The sequence below is a fragment of the Trichechus manatus genome, unplaced genomic scaffold, assembly GCF_000243295.1.
Source record: "Trichechus manatus latirostris isolate Lorelei unplaced genomic scaffold, TriManLat1.0 scaffold00001, whole genome shotgun sequence".
Taxonomy (NCBI): domain Eukaryota; kingdom Metazoa; phylum Chordata; class Mammalia; order Sirenia; family Trichechidae; genus Trichechus; species Trichechus manatus.
Window position 1 is genome coordinate 27,073,718 of NW_004443937.1, and position 20,007 is coordinate 27,093,724.

Genomic DNA, 20,007 nt, shown 5'->3' on the forward strand with positions numbered 1-20,007 from the left:
CCTGAAATAAAGAAACCAAATGAAAATTGTTTAACTCAGGGTTTCTCAAACATATTTGACCCAGGAATCCTTTTTTTAAAAGAAACATTCTGCCGGGCTGGTGTTCCAAGGAGTGGTGGTTGTGGTGTTCGGAAAAAAGCAAATAGTCCACTTTTGTGTAAGTTAGCCCACCTAAGGAGAAAGATGAAAGCAGCTTGGAAATTAGATGGGCCTTAAACATGCTGTGGGTGAATGCATATATTGACGCTGCTTTGCTAAAGGGCAATTTGACTACAACTATTAAAACGTTAAAGGCTCATGCCTTTTGATCTGGCAGTTTCACTTTTAGTGTATCACTTGCACATGATGTATGTACAAGGATGTTCACTGAAGTATTGTCTATAAACATTAAAAATAAAAACCAGAAAACAATTTAGATCTAAGAGTAATCACCCGTGCTCTGATTAAAATAAAATTCAGAGATTTATTGAAAGTAAAGAGACAGCTTGAGCTGGAGATAGACTGAATCCATGCGGTGGAACCCAGTAATCCAATATGGTGACTCAGCAGTGATGTTTTAAAAGGGGGGGACAAAGAACATGAAGCTTATTGCTTGATTGGTATTTATAAACTTAGATCATCAAAAGACATTCTTGATTGGTAGTAGATCATTATAAGACAAGACCTCTTGTGGCGGGAACTCACAAGGCAGAACTTCCTGTGGCAGGAACTCACAAAGCAGGACTTTCTGTAAGAGAAGCTCATAAGGTGATTGGCTTAAAAGGATATACATGTCTTTCTTAGATTGATCACAGTGTGACAATTACACGAGTATGTGACAGGGAAGGGGTCGCAGGTAGTTTTGTCATCATTACTGAATATTCCTCTCTTAGAAACAGCATGGAAGATGGCTGTTGCTAGGGTGAAAATGGAACTAGTGACCAAGGAATTGTACCCAAACCTCAAGCTAGCCATTTCAGAACTTATTACACACCTCAATTTTTAAAAATTCCCTTACACATTTCCTCCTTTTGATCAAGAATTTTGAGAGAAATTCTTTGATCAGTTCACTGACTACTATTCTGAAAGAAGGCTTTCTTCTGCCTGGACTTTGAGCATATGTTTATTCTGGATAACTGATTATTTAATAAGCCTTTAAGACCTCGGATGCTATGCATGTGGAAAGATTGTTATTATTGTTAGGTGTCATTGAGTCAGTTCTGACTCATAGTGACTTCATGCACAACAGAACAAAACTCTGCCTGGCCCTGCACTATGCTCCCTGCTAAGGAGAATTCTGACTGTACTTCTATCAGGACACATTTGTTCATTCTTTTTGGCAGTCCACGGCACATTCAATATTCTTTGCCAACATGCCAACACAAAGGCATCAATTCTTCGGTCTTCCCCATTCATCGTCCAACTGTCACATGCATATGAGGCAGGTGAAAATATCATGGTCTAGGTCAAGCGTACCTTAGTCCTCAACATGACATCCTTACTTTTTAAAATTTCAAAAAGTTCTTTTGCAGCAGGTTTATCCAAATGCAACACGTGGTTTGATTTCTTGATTGCTATTCCCAGGGTGTTGACTGTGGATTCAAGAAAAAGGAGACCACCCTAAAGGACCAAATTACTGAGCTGAGGGCTGGGGACTATGGTCTCAGGGGACATCTAGATCAATTGGCATAACATAGTTTATAAAGAAAATGTTTTACATCCTACTTTCGTGAGTAGTGCCTGGGGTCTTAGAAACTTGTAAGTGGCCATCTAAGATACTTCACTGGTCTCACCCTGTCTGGAGCAAGGGAGAATGAAGAAAACCAGACACAAGGGAAAGATTAGTCCAAAGGACTAATGGACCACAACTACCACAGCCTCTATCACACTGAGTCCAGCACAACTAGATGGTGCCTGGCTACCACCGTTGACTGCTCTGACAGGGATCACAATAGAGGGTCCCAGACAAAGCTGGAGAAAAATGTAGAACAAAATTCTAACTCCAAAAAAAGACCAGACTTACTGCTCTGACAGAGACTGGAGAAACCCCTAGAGTATGGCCCCCAGACACCCTTTTAACTCAGTACTGAAGTCACTCCTGAGGTTCACACTTCAGCCAAAGATTAGACAGGCCCATAAAACAAAATGAGACTAAATCGGCACACCAAGCCAGGGGCAAGGATGAGAAGACAGGAGGGGACAGGGAAGCCGGACGAATAGCAATGGGGAACCCAAGGTCAAAAAGGGGAGAGTGTTGATACATCGTGATGTTGGCAGCCAATGTCACAAAATAATACGTGAATTAATTGTTTAACAAGAAACTTGTTTGCTCTGTAAACCTTAATCTGAAGCACAATAAAAAAAAGAAAAAGGAGACCAAACTATGAATAAACCAAAACAAAAAAACCCCGTTGCCATCGAGTTGATTCTGAGTCATAGCGAACCTATAAAACACTGCTTCATAGTGTTTCCAAGGAGCAGCTGGTGGATTCAAATTGCCAGTCTTTTGGTTAGCAGCCAAGTTCTTCACCACTGCACCACGGGGGCTCCAAACTATGAATAGCAGCTATAAATAGTCATGGAATATTGTGAAAAGGTAGCTGGACACTATTTGACATCTTCACTGTGTCATAGCTTTAGTCTCTTGTTTCTGTGATCTTACTATTTGAGGGTTAGTGCAGGGCACATTAGAGGAATAACCTGACATCTGATGGCTTATTCCAGGAGTGGGCTCGAGTCCGTCTGAATATAAGCACTGTCAGTGTACGTTATTCTTCGCACAGGCATTAAATGGGTCTTTTGGGTAACAGCATTTGTCAAAAGTTTCATACAACATTTGATAGTCCCTACAATTATTACAATGAAAATGAGTATTATTAATCTGGTTGACCATATAGACTTAATCCACGATCCAATGCCTGAGGGCCAGCTGAAAATATCTAGAAAAGGGGAGTCTGAGGGTGGAGTTATATGGAGCCAAGTAGCCTCCTGGTGAATTAGTTTAATATCTTGTTCTACCTCTCCAGAGGTGTTAATCCAGGTGCAGCAAGAGGTGTTAGCTACAGCACAGACCCCCTCCTTGCTGGGCTAATAGCAAATCTAGGACAATTCAATTATCTAAAACCAATGTTCTCTTGAGCAGTCATTGCATCGGGAATATCATCTGCTATTCTATGGTTCTGGAAATGTTACAGATGGTGTGTTCTATATCTCCTACGCCATACCAAGGGAAGAATATCCTCAAAAAATTTTAACCTAGACCAGGGAACTCCTTTAAGGGGTTCCCTCCATCTCTCCTTTGCTCATCTCTTGACAACTTGTTTCTCCTCCTTTCTAATAGTTTCAGGTGGTCAGTCCAATGTAAACTCTCATTGTAAGAATGGGTGTCTAAAAGGATTTCCATATGGCCTAAGATACATTGGCCTGTCATATTCCAACCATCCAAATAGAATAAAGCCCAGGTATAGGACTCATTATTTAGAATTGAATTGGCAAAAGTGGGGTATCTTGATCTTCCACACAAAAATACATATCCATATAGGGTACATATTATGCTAGTCCTGGAATCTTTACCTGGGAGATGGATGGTTTGATTGGTCTGTTCAAGCCAATTCTCTGTCAAGGAGTTGTTGAAAATAGACAGTCGTCCTAACCTTAGCCACTTCCAAATTTGGACACAAAAAGACTTTTTTCCTTGTAGACATGCTATTAATTTTCCTGAAAAAGCCACATTTCCAATATCTGGGAAGGGCATGATATGAAGTTAAGGGCTTGTTTTTATAATCTGAAGAGGAGATTCAGGGTATTTTGGAACACTCTTTAAATCTAATCCAAGTCAGATTGAAACATAGAAACTTGGGTTGAGTCGGTATCTCAGGAGGACCTCACAGTCTCACACATATGGCTCGCCTGGAGGTGATGTTAAAATTGATGGTAGCAGGGGGAATAAAGCTATAATTCAGTATAGGAATAGCTAATGGATATGAATTCTCATGTATAGTTTTAGGTAAAAGATAACAGATCCAGCATTCAATCAGATTTGTGGATTGTGCAGCTGCCTGAGTGAGTTTAACAAAGGCATTCTCACGCCAAGAATTAATGGGAGCTGCGATGAACAGCAGTGTGGGTAGAAAGTTTAAGAAGAGCTTCATAGTGGAGAAACACAGCTCAAAAGAAATAAACAAGGGCTACTAGCATACAAATAATAATGATGACAAAATAAACTTCAGCAGTGAAAGGCATAAATGAGGATGAAAAAACTACTAACCAATAAAGGACAAACATAATCAGAATGCTAATGATAAAAAGATACAATGTTACTCCATATTCACGTGTCTTACTAAATTAATCTGTTACTGGCATTAATAGCAAGGGGTTAATAGAATATAAATGATGGTAACAATTATAAAAATGAAATCAGAATTTAAAACAGAAGAGCTAATATGGATTCCAATCCCAGACAAGTCATAAGAATAACTATTCTTTAAAGGTGGTGTTTATAAAAAGAGGCCTGGGTTTTCAAGAGAAGGACAAGATATTAAAACAAGGAGTAATACCCCATAGTTGGAATCCAATGACAATAAAAGGATTAGGGTAATTAGAAAACAAATTCCTAGTACCTCTACAGCTAAATTTTTTCGATCCTAAAAGTTCGATTTTATAAAACAAAAAGCTATTTCAAAAGTAATGGCAAGTTATAAATTCAAACTAAGCGAAAATGACCATAATAGTCAGAAGGTGGCATAACAGATAAATTATACCATTAAAACCATCAAAATACCCACAACTAAAAATTACGATCCTGGTGTCTAAGAAAAATTAAAAAAGAGTTAAAGCCCTCATTTAAACAACTTACTTCAAAGGTTACAATTGGCACTATATAATCACTAAAACTACCAGGATATAATTCCACAATCATGCATAACAGCTAACAATACTAAGATACCAAAAGTGGTAAAGAAAAAGGCAAACAGTCCAACTTTACTGCAGGCTGCATAGGCAGTTTCAGATCAGGTCTGGAGATCTTAGAAAAGCAGTCTACCCACCTGTCATCTGTTTCTCTTCTTGGTGACACTTGAATTTTAATTTCAATTCTTCATGAGGCTTAACAGTCCATTTGGGAGTCGAGGCTTTCTTTAGTTGGGATAAATGAATCCAAGCCTTAACTTTCTGTAATTTAGTGGCACAAGGATTAGTGAGAAGGACTAAATAAAGTCCTTTCTATCAAGGTTCAAGAGAATCTTTTAACTGATGTCTTTTCCAGTAAACATGATCTCCAGGTTGAACATTAAGTAATTTAGATATTTCTTGCTTTTGAATATCAAAATCTTCTTTAATTTGTGTAAAGTATTCTTTAGAATATTGGATCAAAGATTTACAATATTGAAACAGATCAGACTGAACTAAACTTGAATCAGGGCATTTCACCCAACAGGGCAGGGCCATTGGCTGTCCAGTGATAATTTCATGAGGAGTCAACTTGTAAGGGCCAAATGGAGTAGTTCTTAAATTTGAAAGGACCAGAAGCAGTACCTTAGTCCAAGGCAATTAGAAAGATTTGGAAAGTTTGGCTAGTTGAGTTTTTATTATACCATTAGTTCTTTCAGCTAGACCAGAGGATTGAGGGTGATAAGAACAATGAAGTCTTTGAAAAATGGGGATGATTTTCCATATTTTCTTAATTATTTGCCCAGTAAAATGGGTGCCTTGACCACTACAAAGGACCCTTGGGGCTCCCCAAGTAGGGATAATTTTCTCAAGAAGTTTCTCAGCCACAAATGTAGTGGTAGCTTGACGACTGGGGAAAATTTCTACCCAGTGAGAAAATCTACAAATCATTACTAATACAAACTTGTAACCACTTGAGGGGAGAAATTGGATAAAATCAATCTGCCATTCAAGCATTGGTCCTGATGGCAGGGGAAATCTCCCAGATTTATAACGTTTACCTGAATTAAACTGAGAGCAAATTGAACATTGGGAAGCCATTTGCTCAGTGGCTTTATAAAAATGTCCCCACCAATATTTCTTTAAAATTTCTATCAACTTACCTCATCCCAAATGGGTATTCATGTGCAATGCCTCCAGTACAGGGGCTTGCAGGGATTTGGGGAGAACTAAGTTCTCATTGGGTCCCATCCATATCCCAGAGGTGGGGCATTGGGAGCAACTATGTGTTTTCCATTTCTCAATCTCATCATGTGGGATGAGATTTTTGATGTTTAAGTAAGTCCCTTAAGGCTATTCCTCTAGGCCTAGAAGGATTCTCTATAAGCATGTTAAAAGGTTGTTCATCATCTAAAACAGTGTCCCAATGTGAGGGACTATACATAATTGTTAAAAGCTTGTGAGGAGCATTAACAGGATTAAAACGAGGGAGAGAGTGATCTTCAAAACTATAAGAAAAAGCGTGGTCTACAGCGACAGAAAAATTTCCCCACTAATGGTCTTCTAAAGCCCTGATTAATTCATATGTCATTATTCCAATATTATCATGCCAGTAATTTTGAACTATAGGAACATGTAAGCATTCTGGCAAAATGTGTTTTTTATTAGGCCCAATTCACAATCCAGTGGTTGGATCCTGATGACAGCCAGCCTGTTCTCATTCTCTGATTTCCTCTGTGGGGGTCAATTGTTGATGTTTAAAAAGTGACTCTGACATTCTTTTGGTTCAAATTTTTGCAGGTAACATTTTACAGATATCATATTTACATGCCTCCTAACTGTTCTATTATTACCCATTCCCTCCTTTTCATCATGATCACGAGTGGAATCATCATGGTCATGACTGAAGGCAGCATCTTTAAAAGAGTGATGGGGAAGCAGCTTGTTTAGCTGCTCTATCAGCTGAGTCATTTCCTTTAATTTTGTCTGTTCGTGGAACTCCTTTGGGTTGATGGGCCTGGATTTTAATTACAGCAATCACAGAGGTCTGCTACTAAGGGCCCATTTAAGTTTGGGTTCCAGAAGAAGTTAGGAACCCCCTTTGTTTCCATAACATGCTCCCAAAATATATCTAGAGTCTGTAAAAATAATTATTAACTGTCTAGAAGCCAGTTTGCAAGGCTTCATGTGTGCAACTACTTCAGCTTGCTGAGCTGAAGTAACTTCAGGAAGGGTGCCATTTTTGAGGACCTCAGGTGAGGTAGTCATGGTATATCCTCCCTGCTAATGAGAGCTGGCAGGTTCAGGCTTTAAATGTGGCCCATCAACAGATAGAACTAAATCAGGATTCAATAATGGGGTTTCTTGTAAATCTGGTCTAGGAGACAGAAGTTGTTTGATAAGATTTAGGTAATCATGCGGTGGATGGTCATCGTTATTAGGTAAATGTAGCTGGATTCAGAGAGGTTATATTATGTAACCGAATATTAGAAGCAGCCAAAAGGAGAACTTTATAAGAAGTCAACCTGTTGGCCGACAGGTGTTGATTAGGTGTTGAATTTAAAATGGCTGACACCACATGAGGGACATAAACATGAGGAAAATTTCCTAGGACTATATCTGCTGTGGTCTAGACTAGTCTAGCAGTTGCAGTGACTGCTCTAAGGCAAGTGGCTAGAATCTAGTTGGATGCTATAATTACCAATGGATCTCTGTTGTCCTCTGTGTTTTTGAGTGAGGACTCCTAGAGCATTCCCAGAAATTTTGTGGACAAGTGAAAAGTCTTAATTATAATTAGGAAACCCCAGAACAGGAGTCTTAATTAATACTTCTTTTAGTTGAATAATGGCATTTTGGGCATCTTTGGAGAGCTGGACTCTGAACTTTGGAGAGGCTCTGAACTCTTTAGATAATTGTAAAGAAGTTGAGCCAGCAAGGAAAAATTAGGTATCTGTTATGGATTGAATTTTGTTCCCCAAAAATGTGTGTCAACTGGGCTAGGCCATGATTCCTGGTATTGTGTGGTTGTCCACAATTTTGTGATGTGATGTGATTATCCTGTGTTGTAAATACTAACCTCTATGATGTTAATGAGGTAAGATTAGAGGTAGTTATGATAATAAGGCAAGACTCAATCTACATAATTAGGTTGTATGATGAGTCAATCGCTTTTGAAATATAAATGAGAGAATCAAGCAGAGAGGAGAGGGACCTCATACCACCAAGAAGGAAGAGCCGGGAACGGAGCATGTCCTTTGGACCCAGATTCCTGCACTGAGAAACTCCTAGACCAGAGGAAGATTGATGACAAGGACCTTCCCCCAGAACAGACTGACAGAGAAAGGCTTCCCCTAGAGTTGGTGCCCCAAATTTGAACTTCTAGCCTCCTAGACTGTGAGAGAATAAATTTCTGTTTGTCAAAGCCATCCACCATGGCATTTCTGTTATAGCAGCAGTAGATAACTGAGACACTATCCAAGTTCTGCAATAACCACAGAGTCCTAAAAATCCTCTTAACTGTTTCTTGGTAGTAGGGACAGGATAAGCTAAGATGATTTCTTTTCTTTTGGGGTCTATAGTTACCCCTTTTGCTGAAGTAATATGTCCCAAGTAGTTAACAAATGGTTGGCCTAACTGCAATATTTCTCTGGAGGCTTTATGATCTCCTCTGGCTAAATGTTGTAACAACAGGATACTATCAGGAAGATACACCTGTTGAGAGTTAGAACAGATGAGCAAATCATCCACATATTGTAATAATGTAGACCCCTGAGTGAACTGTAAAGTCTGTAAATCAGCATGTAAAATTTGAGAAAAATAGTTGGGGAACTTGGTGAAACCTTGAGGCATGACAGTCCAGGTAAATTGTTGGTCTCCCCAAGTGAAGGCAAACAAACACTGACTGTCCAGATGGACTAAAATGCTAAAAAAAAAAAAAAAAGAAAGAAAGAAAGCACTGCAAAGATCAACGACTGTAAAGTGAATCACTTCATGGGGAACATAAGAGAAGAGCAGGTAAGGGTTAAGAACTAATCTTAGAATTATTATATGATTAATAGCACATAAGTCTTGTACAAATCTCCAGCCCTGATTGTTGGGTTTCTTAACAGGGAAAACTGGAGTGTTGCAAGGACTGGTGCAAGGAATTATTAAGCCTTTAGTGAAAAAGTCTTGAATTATATGAATAAGTGCTTCCTTTGCTTCTCGTTTTAAAGGGTATTGAGAAATTTTAGGTAAGGGTTTAGAAGTATCTATTTGAATTGTAATTGGTTCAGCTAATAGGACCCAACCAACATTGGTAGAAGTAGAGGTCCGCAAACTCTCAGGTACAGAAGAAGGAAATTCCATAGAATTGGATAAAGTAAGGGAACGACCTTCTTGTGGTGATAAGCTGAGTGCTTGTAAATATCAATAGACTTCTTCAATTAAAGTATTTTCTATCATAGAATCTATCTGTTGATTGGCTTCAGGTAAATATAATAGCATTCCTCCTGTTCCTGAAAATTTTATTTGGCAATTCCGTTTGGATAGCAGATCTCTTCCTAGTAAATTTACCGGATTATCTAAGCTGAGTAAAAATGGGTGCATGTCCTCTATAGGAGCTAAAGAGATAGAAACAGGCTGGGAATGGGTTAGAATCTGTTCTTGATTAGTGAACCCCACAAATCTTGAGGTTTTATTACTCCGGGACAAGAGCTTTTGTAAATTTGTGGGATTTATTGCAGATAAACTACTACCTGTGTCAATTAAAAATTTACATGGTTTTCCATTTATTTGAATAGTAGTTTCTCTTTAGCACTACCATAGGAAAAGCCCCTGATTTGTCCCCAAAGCCTCTTCATTCTATTTGCTTCTGGGCTACAATTGGTGTTAGGTTGCCCAGTTTATTTTTTAGTTTTAAGCATTTCCTTTTAAAATGTCCAGGCTTTTTACACTAGTAAAAAACAAGGGGAAAGTTACTGGGCTCAGTCTCAGCCATATGTCGGGTTCTGTGTGGGGAAATTATTTTGAGACTGGTCTGTAACTGCTGTAATTTCAGGGCAATATGTTGATTTTGTTTAGCTTTAGTTCTCTGTTCAGCTTCCATAGCCTTCTGTTTAAAAAGTTTGAGACAACTTATAGGCTAGAGTGGCTAATTGTAAAGTGTTTTCATTTTCCCAATCTGTTTTGTGGCATTTGACTAACTCATTGAGCTCTTGATGGAGGCCATTGACAAAAAGGGAATTGAAAGCATTATGAGATCCAAACTCTTTTAGCTTTAAACTGGAGTGTTCTTGAAAAAGTTTTGTCAAATGGTCCCTATAAACATTTTCATCTGTATTTTGTCTGCAACCCTGAACCCTGGTCCAATCTATTTTGGAGGTGTAAATCTTTGGGACAGCTTCAGTTAAGTTTGTGAAATAGTTCTGGTCTGTGCTATTAGTTCCATAGCAGGAATGTTAGGCTGGGTGGTTGGATTCTGTAGGATTTTTCCATTGGGCCTTTTACATCCACCTTTGAGCATCACCTGGTCCTACCAGTGAATTTATTAAATTATATAAGCCTGCCATACCAGGTTCATAGGTATCAGCCAGGATTCTAAGTTCTTGAGTGAATTTGTGAGGATTAGGAAGGGTTAGGAAATTCCTTAACAACAGCACAAACTTCTGCTTTTGACTAGGAGGCAAAAGAAACTTGTAGTGGCTTCTGAACCTCTTCAAGATATTTAACTTTTTAAAAGACATTTCACTAATGGGTTTTACTTCTTCTAGTGATTCCTTGAGATAATAGGGAGACTCACTAGGGGGGGGTTTCAGTGAAGTAGGTAGGTAAAGAGTGGTACAGGTAAAGAGTAACTTCTGGAGGGGCAGAGGGAAAGGAAGGCAGCCAGGCATCAGAGGCTGGGGGTGGACTACAGACACTGGGGAATTCAACATTTTGGAAAGGAAGCCATTTTGGGAAAGGGAGCCATTTTGAGAAAGGGAGCTATTTTGCAAAAGTAAGAGTACAGGGGGCTGTTGTCGGGTTGGTACTCATTGAGGTTACAGAGCTCTGACACTGTAATTCTTTAATTTGCTTAGCTTGTTTTGAAGAGCTCTGCAAGGAGGCACATTTATCATTGAGATTTCTTTTGGAAGCTTCCACGTACAAATAAAAAAATGCCTCCCATTGCTTTAGTTTTATTCATAAGCTCTTAGCCTCTAATCTACTTCACAGAAAGTTCAACTTAGTTAACTCAAACGGCCCCGAAAATGGCCATTGAGCCCTTAAATTTTCCTCTATAAGCACGTGCCAGCAGCATAAATACAACACTGAGCTGGCACCATAATCCTTAGTCATATAATCTACAGGCATTCCCTTAGGGGTCCTGCTTTAGTCTCAGACATGGCATTCTCTATCTTAAGGAGAAACATGCAAGTATTAAAGACCTGAATGCACACAAAAGCCTTTCAGTGCACCAGAAAGAAAAAGGAGTTCTGTAAAATAGATTGGTCACAAAATGGCAGCCCCATCAAACTTAATTTGGTAATAAGCCCAGAGAGATGCTCAGGAGACAAGCATAGAAGGAAAGTGTAGAGAAAAGATAGCCAATAAATCTTTCAAAGAGCCTTCTTCACAACAAGGGGAGGCTTCGATCTGAGAGGTTTACCTTCAATAAACCTAGAGAACTCAAGATGATTCTGGGCACAAGGGGCCCTTGCTGCTACCCGGGTGAGCCGGTTCCATGACTTCTAGGGAACACGGAAGATAATATTCCTTCAGAAATCCTGCCAACTACAGCAGTGAATGTCTAAGATTAACCACCTCTACTCTGATTAAAGTAAAATTGAGAGATTGAAAGTAAAGAGACCACTGGAGCCGGAGATAGACTGAATTCCGTGGAGTGGAATCCAGTAATTCAATATGGCAGTGACTCAGCAGTGATGTTTTATAAGGGGGGAGGGGACAAAGAACATGAAGCACATTACTTGATAGGTATTCACAAACTTAGATCATCAAAAGACATTACTTGATTGCTAATTACAGGCTTAGATCATTGAAAGACATTACCTGATTGGTAGTAGATCATTATAAGGTGGAACCTCCTGTGGCAGGAACTTATAAAACAGGACTTCCTGTCATGGGAACTCATAAAGCAGGACTTTCCATAATGGCAGTTTGTAAGGCAATTGGCTTAAAAGGATATGTGTATCTTTCTTAGATGGGTACAGTGTGGTAATTACAAGCATATGTGATGGGGGAGAGGATCGCATGGCAGTTTCTTCATCATTACCGAACATTTGTCTCTCAGAAAGAGAACGGAAGATGGCTATTGTTAGGGTGAAAACGGAACTAGCAACCAAGGAATTGTACCCAAACCTCAAGCCAGTCATTTCGGATCTTATCAGGTACCTCAATTTTTTAAAATTCCCTTAAACAATGCCTATCTGTAGGGAACATTAATGATGGTTTGTACACATCATGGCTTGTGCTACTACAAAGGATGAGGTACAACTGTGAATCCCAACAGGATAAGACTTCCCAGATACGTGCTTAAGTAAAAGTGCAAGTTCCATTTATGTAAAATATTTTCTCTCTCTTTTTATCTATACATGGTCGTATGTGTCTTTTAAAAATATTTACAAAAATGCTTCAGTGAACATTCTTGTACACATATCCTGTGCAAGTATTTATATAGGATAAATTCTTAGAAGTGAAACTAATGGATGAAATGGCGAGAGTCTTAAAAAAAAAATTTAGATAAATAGATGTGTTGTTGTTAGATGCCATCAAGTCGAATCTGACTCACAGTGACCCTATGTAAAGCAGAATGAAACAACACCCAGTCCTGTGCCATCCTCACAATCTGTTATGCTTGAGCCCATTGTTGCAGCCACTGTGTCAGTCCATCTCCTTGAGGGTCCTCCTCTCTTTCTCTGACCCTCTACTTTACCAAGCATGATGTCCTTCTCCAGGGGCTGGTCCCTCATGATAACATGTCCAAAGTATGTGAGACGAAGTCTCACCATCCTTGCTTCTAAGGAGCATTCTGGCTGTACATCTTCCAAGACATATTTGTTTGTTCTTCTGGCAGTTCATGGTATATTCAGTATTCTTTGCCAACACCATAATTCAAAGGCATCAATTCTTCGGTCTTCCATATTTATTGCCCAGCTTTCACATGCATAGGAGGCGATTAAAAAAACACCATGGCTTGGGTCAGCCATACCTTAACCCTTAAAGTGACATTTTTGCTTTCTAACACCTTAAAGAGGTCTTTTGCAGCAGATTTGCCTAAAGCAATACACTGTTTGATTTCTTGACTGCTGCTTCCATGGGCATTGATCATGGAACCAAGTAAAATGAAATCCTTGACAATTTAAATCTTTTCTCCATTTATCATGATGTTGCTTATTGGTCCAGTTGTGAGGATTTTTGTTTTCTGTATGTTGAAGTGTAATTCATACTCAAGGATGTAGTCTTTGATCTTCATCAGTGAGTGCTTCAATTCCTCTTCACTTTCAGCAAGCAAGGTTGTGTCATCTGCCTATCACAGATTGTTAATGAGTCTTCCTCCAATCCTGATGCCCTTTCTTCTTCATATAGTCCAGCTTCTCAGATTATTCGCTCAGCATACAGATTGAGTAAGTATGGTGAAATGATATAACCCTGACACACATCTTTCCTGATTTTAAGCTACACAGTAGTCCCTTGTTCTGTTCTAACACCTGCTTCTTGGTCTATGTACAGGTTCCTCACGAGCACAATTAAGTGTTCTGGAATCCCCATTCTCCCCAATGTTATCGATAATTTGTTATGATCTGCACAGTTGAATGCCTTAGCATAGTCAATAAAACACAGGTAAACATCTTTCTGGTATTCTCTGCTTTCAGCCAGGATCCATCTGACATCAGCAACGATATCCCTGGTTCCACGTCCACTTCTGAATCCCGCTTGAATTTCTGCCAGTTCCCTGTCGATGTACTGCTGCAGCCGCTTTTGAGTGATCTTTAGCAAAATTTTATTTGTGTGTAATATTAATGATATTGTTCAATAATTTCCTCATTCTGTTGGATCACCTTTCTTTGAAATGGGCACAGATATGGATCTCTTCTAGTTGGTCAGCCAGGTAGCTGTCAAATTTCTTGGCATAGATGAGTAATCACTTCCAGCACTGCATCCATGTGTTGAAACATTTCAATTGGTATTCCGTCAATTCCTGGAGCCTTGTTTTTCACCTATGCCTTCAGTACAGCTTGGACTTCTTCCTTCAGAACCATTGGTTCTAAATCATATACTACCCCTGAAATGGTTGAACATCGACCAGTTCTTTTTTTGGTACAGTGACTGTGTATTCCTTCCATCTGCTTTTGATGCTTCTTGTGTCATTCAATATTTTGCCCATAGAATCCTTCTATATTGCAACTCGAGGCTTGAATTTTTTCTTCAGTTCTTTCAGTTTGTGAAATGCCAAGCATGTTCTTCCCTTTTGGTTTTCTAACTCCAGGTCTTTGCACATTTATTATAATACTTTACATTGTCTTCTAGAGCCACCCTTTAAAATCTTCTGTTCAGCTCTTTTACTTCAACATTTCTTTCTTTCGCTTTAGCTATTCTACTTTCAAGAGCAAGTTTCAGAGTCTGTTCTGACATCCATTTTGGTCTTTTCTTTCTTTCCTGTCTTTTTAATGACCTCTTGCTTTCTTCATGTATCATGCCCTTGATGCCATTCCATAGCTCGTCTGGTCTTCGGTCATTAGTGTTCAATGCATAAAATCTATTCTTTTTTTTTTTAATTGTTGTACTTTAAGTGAAAGTTTACAATTCAAGTTAGTCTCCCATACAAAAATTTATACATACATTGTTATGTGACCCCAGTTGCTTTCCGTATACTGTGAAAGCACACTCCTCCTTTCCACCCCTGATTTCCCGTGTCCATTCAACCAACTCCTGACCCTCTCTGACTTCTCATCTCACCTCCGGACAGGAGCTGCCCATTTAGTCTCAGGTATCTACTTGAGCTAAGAAGCACACTCTTCACGAGTATCATTTTCTGTCCCATAGTCCAGTCTAATCTTTGAAGAGTTGGCCTCAGGAATGGTCAAATCTATGCTTGACATTGTCTCTAAATTCAGCTGAGATATACTCAAATATACATTGGCTCTCATGGACTTGTTTCAATTTTCTTCAGCTTCAACTTGAACTTGCATAGGAGCAATTGATGGTCTGTTCCACAGTTGGCCTCTGGCCTTGTTCTGACTGTTGATATTGAGCTTTTCCATAGTCTCTTTCCACAGATGTAGTCAATTTGATTCCTGTGTGTTCCATCTGGCGAGGTCCACATGTATGGTCACCCTTTATGTTGTTGAAAAAAGGTATTTGCAATGAAGAAGTCATTGGTCTTGCAAAAATCTATCATGCAATCTCCAGCATTGTGTCTAGCACTAAGGCCATATTTGCCCACTACTGTTCCTTTTTCTTTGTTTCCAACTTTTGCATTCCAATCGCCAGTAATTATCAATGCATCCTAATTGCTTGTTCGATCAATTTCAGACTGCAGCAGTTGGTAAAGATCTTCAATTTCCTCATCTTTGGCCTTAGTGGGTGGTGCGTAAATTTGAATAACAGTTGTATTAACCGGTCATCCTTGTAGCCCTATGGATATTATCCTATCACTGATGGCATTGTACTTCAGGATAGATCTTGAAATGTTCTTTTTAACGATGAATGTAACACCATTCTTCTTCAATTTGTCATTCCCAGCATAGTAAACCATATGATTGTCCAATTCTAAATGGCCAATACTGGTCCATTTCAGCTCACTAATGCCTAGGATATTGATGTTTATGCAGTCCATTTCACTTTTGACTATTTCCAATTTTCCTAGATTCATACTTCATACATTCCATGTTCCTATTATTGTTTTCAGCTGTTTCTTCCCATTTTGAGTCGTGCCACATCAGCAACTGAAAGTCCCGAAAGCTTGACTCCATCCAAGTCATTAAGGTCGACTCTACTTTGAGGAGGCAGCTCTTCCCTAGTCTTTTGAGTGCCTTCCAATCTGAGGGGCTCATCTTCCATCACTATATCACATAATGTTCTGCTGCTATTCATAAGGTTTTCACTGCCTAATTTTTTCAAAAGTAGACCACCAGGTCCTTCTTCCTAGTGCTAGTCCGGAAATTCTGCTGAAATCTGTCCACAGTGGGTGTCCCTGCTGGTATTTGAAATACCGGTGGCATAACTTCCAACATGATAGCAACATGCATGCCACCACCATATGACAAACTGACAGACACATGGGGAGATAGATACAAATATGTACATATATTTATACACAGGTATATGTGGTTGCTAGTTGCCCTTGAGTCTGTTCTGACTCATGGCAATCCATGTGTTACAGAGTAGAACTGCTCCATAGGGTTTTCTTGGCTGTTTATCTTTTTTAGCAGAAGCAGATTGCCAAGCCTTTCCTTCTGCAGTATTGCTGGATGAGTTAGAACCTTCGACCTTTAGGTTAGCAGTTGAGGCAAACCCTTTGCACCACCTAGAGACCGTAATTAGATATATACATATATCTATATATATGGAGTTGACACATATCCATATATATATGTATGTGTGTATACACATAGAAAGAGGTCTAGAATGGTACATGACAAACTTAATAGGGATATGTCTTCAGAGGAATGTGGGATTAGAAAGATGGTGGGGAGCACAGTGAGACTTGGACATTTCCTGTGTATTTCCATGTTGCTTTCATTTTTTATAGTGAGCATGCATTACTTTTGAACTTTTGAAAACTTTTTTTTTCTTTTGTTTTTTAGTAAAAACCAGCCCACTGACACTAGGCCAAGGAGGATGCCTTTCTTCTGTAGCCAACTTGAAGTCTTCTTGGGTATTTCTTGCAATCTTAAGCCATAGGGGTTTATTATGAAGATAAAGACCTAATAACTGATGAGTCCCCAGACCTATTGGCCTGTGGTTCTCAAATAAAGTCAATTTTTTGTTTGTATTTGGAAAATACTGAGTATCACAATCAAGTATAATAACACCACTCAGAAATGTCTTAAAAGAAAGACATCAGAGCCACTTTCCTTAACCCTACCAGTCTTCCCTCTGGACATAACCCCAGTAATCATCCTAATGAATAGGTTGGTGTGGATTCTTGGGAGGATTTTGAATGGAAGCATTGTGGGGCTGGAAGCCCAAAAGTGGGGGGAGGGTTCCTGCGGAGCCCGCAGCTCCTCCCACTTGCTGGGGCTAGGGAAGAGGAGCCAGGCGGCAGAGGTCCGTGGGGAGCTAAACTGGGGCACCATCGCCATCTGGTGGAACACAGCGGCCACGGCAGTATGCACCCCCTCTCCCCCCGTGACAGCTGGGCGAAATGAGAAGGCAAAGGAAGCCCATGGCTGGAGGTGCCAGGCACGCTGTTTCCATTTTGCTGAATTGCTGCTCAGCTCTGCCCATCAGTGGAAGGGACTGCCTCCAGGAAAGGGTAAACAACCTGCCTGGGACTCTGCAAGCAGGGGCTCTGGACTGGGTTTTGCCCGACTCCCGAGCATCATCGTGACTCAGAAGTCAGAATGGCCAGAATGAAGGAAGTCTTAGAATCATCAAGGTAATCCCCACCCCCACCCCTGCTGCCAAGTCGCAGCCACACAGAAGCTGAGAACTGCCGAGGTCACCCAATTTGCTCTTCCCGCTGCCTCTGACTCTCCCTCCCCCTCCCTGTTGCTCCTCAGCCCCTACCCTAGTGTGGGCAGCCTTTGTTCCCCAAGGTCACCGGTGACGTATGCTTGGGCACAGGCAGCAGAGCTTTACCTTATCTCTAGAGGCCTCCCTGTGGCACGTGGCCTGTGGCTCCATCCCCTCTCCTTTCTCTGCCTCCCCCTAGCTTCCTGACATTCTGCCCTCCCATCTCTCACCCTGCTTCCATTGGGTACCCCACTCTGACCCTAGGATCTCTCCTCTGTCCCTTCAACTGCCATTTGGATGCTTGGGACAAATTGTCACCCCCAACCTGGATATTCCTCTGGAGTGCTCCTCACACCCATCACTTACCTACCCACCAGGCGTCTGGAGAGTGCACACCTGCCAAGTCCACACAGAAACTTAGCACTACAGTTCCTTCCTTTTAAAACTTTTTATTTTGAAGTTATTTCAAACTTATAGAAAATTTGCAAGAATAGTTCAAAGAGCTCTCTTATACCTTTTACCCAGTCAGCAGTTTTTAACATTTTGCTCCATTTGCTTTCTCCTCTGTCTTGCTGTCTCTCTCTTACACACACATTTACTAAACCATTTGGGAGTAAAATTGCACCAAGGCCTTAACCTTTAATACTTCAGGGTGTATTTACTGAGAATAAGGATATTCTCATACATAACCACAGTACAATGATCAAATTCAGAAATTTTAAGATTGAGACAATATTTTTACCTAATCAACAGCACTACATTTTAATTTTGTCAATTTTCCCAAAAACATCCTTTATAGCTTTTTTAGGGGAGAAGAGCCTTGGTCCAGGATCCCATCCAAGATCCCATATTTCATTTAATTGTCAATTCTCTTGTGTCTCGTTTAATCTGAACTAGTTCCTCAGCCTCTTTGTCACACATGACACTGACATTTATGAAGAATAAAACAAATAAAGCCATTGCCAACCGAACTGATTCCGACTCATAGAGTAAAACTGCCCCATGGGGTTTCCAAGGCTGTCATTTTTACTGAAGCAGACTGCAACATTTTTCTCCCACAGAGTAGCTGGTGGGTTCGAACAGCTGACCTTTCAGTTAGCAGACAAATGCTTAACCACTGCACCGCTGTGGCACATTTATGAAGAATACAGGCCAGTAATTTTATAAAGTCCCCCAACCTGGGTTTGTTGGATGTTTCCTTTCCTCCTGTATTTCTTGCCCGGAGTGCCAGTTCGCCCAGGTCCTCAGGTTAGGAGTCCAGACATTATCCTGGATCCCTCCTTCTCCCTCACTCTCACTCACTCATCACTAGGTCCTGTTGGCTAGTTACCTAATGCCCTTTCCTCTTATGCCCACGGCTTCTACCTTGGCTGGGCCCTTGTCATTCGCTACCTGCCTGGAGTCTCCCCTGTCCCGTCTATCCTCCACTCTGCTATCAGCTACGGTACCGCCTCACGCTGCTCCCTTCTTAAGCCCTTGATAGGTTGCCTATTCAGTGTGGTCCAGGGACCAGCAGCATCAGGAAGTTGTTAGAAATGCAGAATGTTAGGCCCTGTTTCAGACCTATGGGATCAGAGTGTGCATTTTAATAAGTTACCCAGTGTTTTTTCTACACCATCAAGTTTGAGAAGTCCTGCTTTCACAGATCCCTGAGGGTTATAGACTCCTTAGCTCCACATTCAAGGCCTTCGAGTGTGCCCCCTCTGTCTTCAGCTTCATCACCTTCTCTGGAATATACTTCCTGCCGTTCCTCTTGAGCACTACTGTCTCTGGACCCCTCTGTCTTTCTCTTAGCTTCTCTTACACAAAGGTGTTACCACAAGAGCTCCTGATTTTTGAGTGACTATTTCTCCCACTAGTTTGTGAGCTCCTTGAGGGAAAGCCAGTGTCTTATACACTTCCGTATCCTCAGTGCCCAGAACAGTTCAAATATTTGTTGAGTAAGGAAAGAAACAGCTAGCTCTTCCTCCATGGAGGCCCTTCTTCCAAGTAGATCTGAAGTGGGCATTGGGGCATCCAAAAGGTCAGACCAGAACCACAGAATATCAGGGCAGGGGTGGCCACACAGGGGGACATCTAGTTCAAATGTCTTGTTATCCATGAGGAAAGGCCCTGGAGAAGGAGAAGGGACATACCCCATGTTCCTCTGTTCAGGGGAGGTGTGACGGTGTGTCCCCTGATTCCTGCTTTGCCCTTCCTAGAGCCTGTGAGAAGCAGAGGAGTAAAAATCAAAGTGAGTGGCAGACGAATGCACACAAAATGGAAATACTTCTGTAAAATTTTAAAAACATGAAAAACAATTCTAGATCTTCTCGCTTAGGAAACAATCATGCCGGTGAAAGATGATTACTTTGAGGTGGGGTGGCTAGAAAGTCTATGACCAAGCAGCGGTTCAGCTATGCTGTTTGTTCTTAACCTGTTGTGTGGAATGCGTGTTGAATTCTCTTTTATAGGTCTTTCTTTGCATACTTTAAACAAGTTCAT